Here is a 7,407-nt window from a genome sequence, read left to right as displayed (position 1 = left end):
TCAAACTATGTTGTAGAAATGGAAGCTTCAATGAGGATGTGCATCAAGGATTTGGAAATCAAAGATGGGAGGAGCCCCAAGCTTATGGACAACCTTCTTGGCAACAACCTCCTCCGAACTCTTATGGGTATAATCCTAATCCTAATGCATACCAATCCAATGTGTGTGATGACCCTTATTGTGATTGTTAATCACAACCACCACATGCATATGAACCCCCTCCTCAACATAGCCCCCCACCACACCCACAAGCCTTCTACCACCATCCACCTCCATATGATCATGACCCATATCCAACATTCTAACACCAATACACCCAAGAACAATAAAGTCCACACATACCACCTCAAGAATTTTACCAATATGGACCACCTTCCAATTACAACAACCTTCCCTCAAACAGTGAACCCTCTCTTCCACCACCACCTCCTGAGGAAACCCTCATATTAGAACTGAGAGACCTTGAATCTCGTATCTTAAGGCGACAATAGGAGGATGAAAATAAGTTTAAGGAGTTAAGAGCAAGGATGGCTAGCATGGTAGAAGCCGTGAGTCACCTAACATCCCACCTAAGCTCATGCATCCTAAGTACTCCCATTGTTGAATGTGGAGAAACAATCAAGGAGCTTAGTGAGGGAGTGAACTTGAAGCTCCATGGTGAGAAAGAGGAGTTAAAGCAAGAAGTGCAACAAGAGGAGGAGGTAGAGATTAGTGAACAAAAGGAAGTAGTTGGTGGATATTTAGGATATGTTGAGCACATAAAGGAATCTTAAGTTGAAGAGCCCTCTTCCAAGGAGTCTGGAAGGGATGTTAAAGAAGAGAGTGATGTTGCGGAAGTGGATAGAGAGTTGAAGGAAATTGATCGAGAAGTGGATTCTATCATTAGTGGTTTTTTGCCCACATTGATCAATCCCCTAGACGATCTTGTTGAGCCTTCTCCTAGTGGACTAGAAAGCAAGGTTGAGGAGGATGTGCAACCTCCAAGACCCATTGTGAGTGAAGAATTGGAAGAAGTGTCCCAAGCAACAAGCCCCCTTATATACGATGATTCCGCATCAACATATGACCCTTTCGAGTTTGAAGAGTCCTTCCCCAATATGCTTAGACTTGATGATGAGGTAGACTTCACTATATAATTTTAATTATTTAAATTCAATAATTTTTAACCTAATACAATTTCACAATTTCACATAATATTTAACCAGACCACTAAACCTAGTATTATTAACAAAACTAAAAAAGTATTAACAGAATCTGAAAATCAGCAACTCAATATTATTAACAACAATACAAATTACAAAATAAGCAAAAATAATTCCAAGCAACAGTGCTTACCGGTAGCGAGGGAGGAAAGGATGTGACGGCGAGGGAGAAAAGAAATGACGACGACGACGTAGGAGTGGAAACTTCCAACAAAGACAGAAAGAGCTCGAACAGAGGAGAAGATGACTACAATAGAGCTTCCACACGCGACAAATCTTCCTACGACGATGATAGAGCTTCCACACGTGACGCTGAATTTGAAGAGGGATGGTGGCTACGGGGCTGCAGGCTGCGTTTGGGGACTAGATTTCTCCAATGTCGAATTGAATTTTCAGAGAGAAAGAGAGGGGTGGGACTGAGGGGCTATGCGCTGCAGGCTGCGTTTTGGGAATTAGGATTTTTTTTTTTTTAAGTGAAACGGCACCGTTTTGAGGGTTTCTACCGAACCAAAAACCAACCAGTTCCCACAGTTCATTGGTAAACTTCCGGTTCGGCCGGTTATTTGACAGATTTTTTGCCAGGCAGCTTTTAAGGTCAAATGAGACCAGGTGACCAGTTCCTGGTTAACCAGGTTGAACCAGCTAGTCCGGTTCGATTTTCAAAACCATGATAATAAGGGAAGGAAAAAGAGTAAGGTTGACATCAACCCTTTTGGGTGAAGGCTCTTTTTCTACAAACTGAGTTTCTAAAAGGTCTCCTTTCTCTTACTTATCTATAGGGTCAGTTTTCCCAGCAGTTTGATTAATTTATTTTCATCATGCAAATAATGTGACATGACATGTCCACTCGATAAAGAAGATGACGAAGGTTCCTTTTCTTTTTTGATAGGAGATTTAGTTTCGATTGACATTGTGTTCAAACTCGGAGGTAATTCTTGAGAAGGTTTTTCGACCTATAGCATTTGGTTTATAAGCGTTGAAATTAGCTTTAAATTGTGACAATATGTTTTTGTAAACTGTAAAAGTCGGAGATCATTAGAATATCTTAGTTTCTCGAGGTTGAGAGCTCAATGAGTGCATTGAATTTGTCAAAGTTTTGAAGTCAAAATTTGAGGTGCTTGAATTAGTTAAAGATTCGCTAGAGTTGTTGGGAGTTTCTTTTGGGGTTGAGATGGTAGATCTATCAATAGTTTCTTGAATAGAAGAATCTCCCAGGATTAATGTTTGATGAAATAAGCACATAGTTATCAAAAGAGAGTAATAATAGAATCTTCATAAGAAAATAGATTCAAAATTGGGTAAGTTACCTTGTTGGTTTGGGAAACCTTTGAGACTTTTGGTATCTTTTTGTCTTTTTGGTGCTTCGATGGCTCAATTTTTCTTTTTGAAGTTTTTGAAGTCGGCATTTCAAGGGTATCTGGAAAAGACTTGACAAGTCCCTTGAAGATGTCCTCTAGTGATTGATCAGAGCGAGAATAATAGCTAGTTCACCACTCAATAAAAGATTTAGTAACATAACTACTACGGACAAAAGAGAGAGGATAGTAGTAACTTCGACGTTTCTCATTATGATCGAGACACTTGTCAATTCCTTTCTTCCTGTTGAAGTTTATTTTGCAGAGAGGAGGGTTTTGCTAGGAAATGGTGTTGCAAGAGCTTGACAGAAATCCATTTGTCTTGCAACATAATAGGGATCATAAAGAGTGACTCGGTATTGGTCTTTTTTGTATCGAGGAATTTATGTCGGTATCACTTGAATGGTGAGGAAGTTAGACAACATTTCATTATTCAGATGTTGTGCATCTTCATCTTTATCTTTTTGAACTATGAGGTGTCAAAACCAGGTTAGTCCACATTTATGGTTGACAAAATGGAGCAAAATTTAGGTCTTTGTTTTGAAAACATTTTCTTGAATGAAGTTTTGAAAAAACTTCCCAGAAAAGCTCATTGGTGGAATGTAAATGAGCAAAATTTGGTTGTAAAGTAACCAATCTGACTCCTTCAATACTTTTTCTTTCAGAAAGAGCCACCCCTTTATGCTTAATTTATTTCTCGAAAACCATATTTAGCCAAAGTTGTAATAGCCAAAAAGGTCCTCCAGTGCTAATCAAAGATTTGTTACGGAAGCTATTGACTATTTGTCCCAATTTATCATAAAGATTTCCTAAAAGTAACTTAGCCAAGTTAAGTTTGTGCTTCTCATGAATAAGAGCAGCCAAAGTGATATATAGTTTTTGCATTGAAACACTTCTTGAGCAAAAAACTATAGCATTTATCCAATGACATAGAATGGTTACATGCTCATCATCTGTGATTGGATTGTCTTTTCTCCCATGTTTTGCCTAATGAATTCTCCATAAGAGTTTTTTAAGACGATTTTGTAGTTGTTCTCTGGTATCATATCGAAAGTAATTATAAGCCGAATTGGTGAAAGTCCCGTGATAGCTGCTATGTCAAAAATTGTGGGTCCGACTATACCACATGAAAGATGAAAGTTATTGGTGGTTTTATTCCAAAAACAAAATGCAACCCCAATCATCCAATGATGTGTTGAAGGTGGAAATTGTGAGAGTTTGAGAAGGTCATACATCCCTCAAAATTTCTAATCATCTTTCTTAAAGGGTTCTATTCTCTTAAACTAAGTAAGAAAATTCGCATTTTTAAAAGAAACATTGGGGTTGTTGCGAAACTGTCGGGCATGATTGACGAAAGGGGCTACGAACAAATCTTGTTTGATTGGTAGGTCTTGGTTTTCACTACAAGAAAATAATAAAAGACCTTTTTGCTTTTTCTAGGGAGTTCAGGGGAGTGAGGGAACAATAAAGTTCGTTTTTAACAAAGAAAGGGAAGAAGACCTTCTTATCATTCATGGTATTGACTGGATCTTCAATGATGGTTTTTGTGATAATTTGCTCTTCTTCGTGCTTTGCCGATTGTTTTCCTTTAACCTTCGCTGGAAAAGTTATGAGGGGAGTTGAGGCATCCATTTCGATATAGCATGAATAAAGATGAATTTAATCCCCAATTTTTTAAACGTAGTCAAAATGAGAGATAAATATTGTTTAATATGTGTGAACCACGTAAGTATACTTTTTGGGGTTTATTGTTTAAGACTAGGTTTTACGAATAAAAAGTGACAGAAACTAGTGAAAGTGATAAGGTAGTTTTGAATGAAAAATGAGAATAGAACAGAGAAGAACTTAGCAGAAAAATGCAAAGAAGTTATAAAGCTTTGAACTTGGAGGTTATGTGACAACAATGGCATAGGAAGAGAAGGAAGAGTGTGAAAAAGGAGCCTGCTTTGTTGAATGTAACGGGTTTGGAAAATTTTTTTAATTTTGAAGATGAGAAGTTTTTGGGGTTTATATAAACCTTGGAAATTGAAATTCAAAAGAGAGAAAGGAAAAGCAATTAATTAGATATATGCTATATGCGCGTACTAAATGGGATCGTGATTATGAGGGCGATTATCAAGCATATTAAAAAGAAAAGGAATTCTTTATTCATATTAAATTAGAATTTAAAATGAATTTTGTTTAGGATCAGTCATTGGTTCTCGAAGATCTCGATGATAATAACGACCCTAGGGAATAATTTGTTAGTCAAAGAGTTGTTGTTTGAAATTTTCAAGAATGACGATTCAAAAAGAATTTTTTTTAACAGAAGGGATCTCGATTTGATTTTTCACATTGAAGAATGAACTTGACAGTTAGCATGTCAAGTTGAATGATGTAATGCATTAGACAATTATATATCTAACCTTGCATTAGGCAGGAATAAGTATTTTTTGGATTCTTTAGAGTTGACACTTGGAAGCACCAGATTGGTCTATAAATTAACAAGACTCAGAAGAAGCAGGATGAGAATTTTTTTTCAAAAAATGCTCTCACACACTCACATTCCAAGCAACTTTCTGAGTCTGTTATGAGCCTATTTTCTACAGGGTTCATTTCATATCTTTACTTTTCTTTCCAAATTCTTGTAATTTTCTTTCATGCAGTTTATTTCTCTTTGGCAAAGCCATGTTTCTTTTTCTTTAAGTTTCAAATTGTCATTTCAATTTCAAAGTCCTTTGACTTCATTGAGGGCTCTTGTTTACTTTTTTTTCTCACTTCAAACATTTACTTTTCTGTAATTTCTCTCTTTCTTACTTTTAAGATTGTTATAGTTTGCAATTTATTTCTTTTTTCTCTTTGTTTGTTCAAAGTAAAGTCTTTGGTAGATAAAAAAAATTTGATACTCCCTAAAAATAAAAGTATGTTTTGCTCTAAGTTAATAGATATCAAACCAACTAAAATTACGAAAAATTTGTATAACAGTAATATATAAATACGCATAGATCTCACTCCTTAGTCCCGTTCCAATCTCTCAGTCTTTCTCGCTCCACTCTAAACTTTGTTCTCTCTTTCTTGGTTTATCTCTAGGAGTCACTCTCTTTTGTTTTGCAAAGAAACCGGTACGAAGGATTTGCTCTATGGTTTTGACGAGAGAGGAATAACATTTAACTGATTGGTCTTTTTAACGTTCTGGTCATGAGTTAATAGTCAAAATTGTCCTTGAAAAATACTCTGATCTCCATTTTGATCCTCGAAATATAAAATTAATCAAAATCGTCCCCGAAAGATACACGACTTGGTCACGTTAGTCCTTCCGTCAGTTGGATGATGACGTGTCACGATAAGTGCCACGTGGCATGATGACATAGTGGGTTAATGCCACGTGTCACAAGATGATTGATTGACGTGTCAGATCAGTGACACATGGCACGTCACATGTCAGATCAGTGACACGTGGCATGCCACGTATCACTTGACATGTAAAAAAGTTATTTATAATCAAAAGTCCTTGAAAGTTCAGATGTAAGTCATTTTCATCCCTAAAATTTAAAAAATTAATCAAATTAGTCCTTATATAATTTTTTTATTTTTTTTATAATATTAAATTTGAAATATTTTTTATACTACTAATTTTAATAGAAATTTTAAAATATTTTTTGATACTACTAATTTTAATAGAAATGTAATTGACAAACAAAAAATTAGTAATTGTATCTTTTCTTCTTAAAAAATTTTTCAATAAAATTATCTCTCTCCTTTAATTTTTCTCAAAATCTCTCTTATTCTTCTCTATTCTAAAACTTGTTTCTTACATTATATATATATATATATATATATATATATAATGTATGTATTTGTTAACCTAAACAAAGTTATATGCTCAAAATCAAAATTTATGTCTGTTAAGCTAAACAAAGTTATACCACTATTTTTTTTTACTACATCTTTTTTTTTTCATTACGGTATTACTTACATATAGGATGTAATGGTAGTGATATTAAAAGTCAAAATTTAAGAAGATCCACAAATTTTACTTCAATTTCAAACTTTACAAAATATTAGTTGCTTAATCATTATTATTATTATTTTTATATATGTTAAACGAATTGCTTCTTAAGCGTACTACATGCAAAGATCATAATAAAGTTTTATATGTTTCATATTTTTGAGATAGATTATATAATTTTTCTTTTATTATATAACTTTGTTTAGGTTAACAAATATATACATTTCAATTTTGAGTGTATATATATATATATTCCAGCAAAATATAATAATATAAGAAAAAAGTTTTAGAATAGAAAAGGATAAGAGAGATTTTGAGAAGAATTAAAGGAGAGAGATAATTTTATTGAAAAAAATTTAAGAAAAAAAGATACAATTACTAATTTTTTGTTTGTCAATTACATTTCTATTAAAATTAATAGTATCAAAAAATATTTCAAATTTAATATTATCAAGAAAAAATAAAAAAATTATATAAGGACTAATTTAATTAATTTTTAAAATTTTAGGAATGAAAATGACTTACGTCTATTTTTATTATAAATAACTTTTTTACATGTCAAGTGACACGTGGCGTGCCAGGTGCCACTAATCTGACACGTCATCATCCAGCTGACGGAAGGACTAACGTGACCAAGTCGTGTATCTTTCGTGGACGATTTCGATTAATTTTATTTTTCGAATACCAAAATAAAAATCGGAGTATCTTTTAGAGACGATTTTGACTATTAAATCGGCCAAACAATTATATTCTCCAATACATACATATCGACATTAGAATTAGGAATTATTGTAAGATTCAATGAAAATTTTATCTGTATTCTTTTTTTTATTAGAAAAGAAAAAAAATAATACATGTATTA

This window comes from Arachis ipaensis, chromosome B03 (genome assembly GCF_000816755.2).
Source record: "Arachis ipaensis cultivar K30076 chromosome B03, Araip1.1, whole genome shotgun sequence".
Taxonomy (NCBI): domain Eukaryota; kingdom Viridiplantae; phylum Streptophyta; class Magnoliopsida; order Fabales; family Fabaceae; genus Arachis; species Arachis ipaensis.
This window is presented reverse-complemented; position numbering follows the sequence as displayed.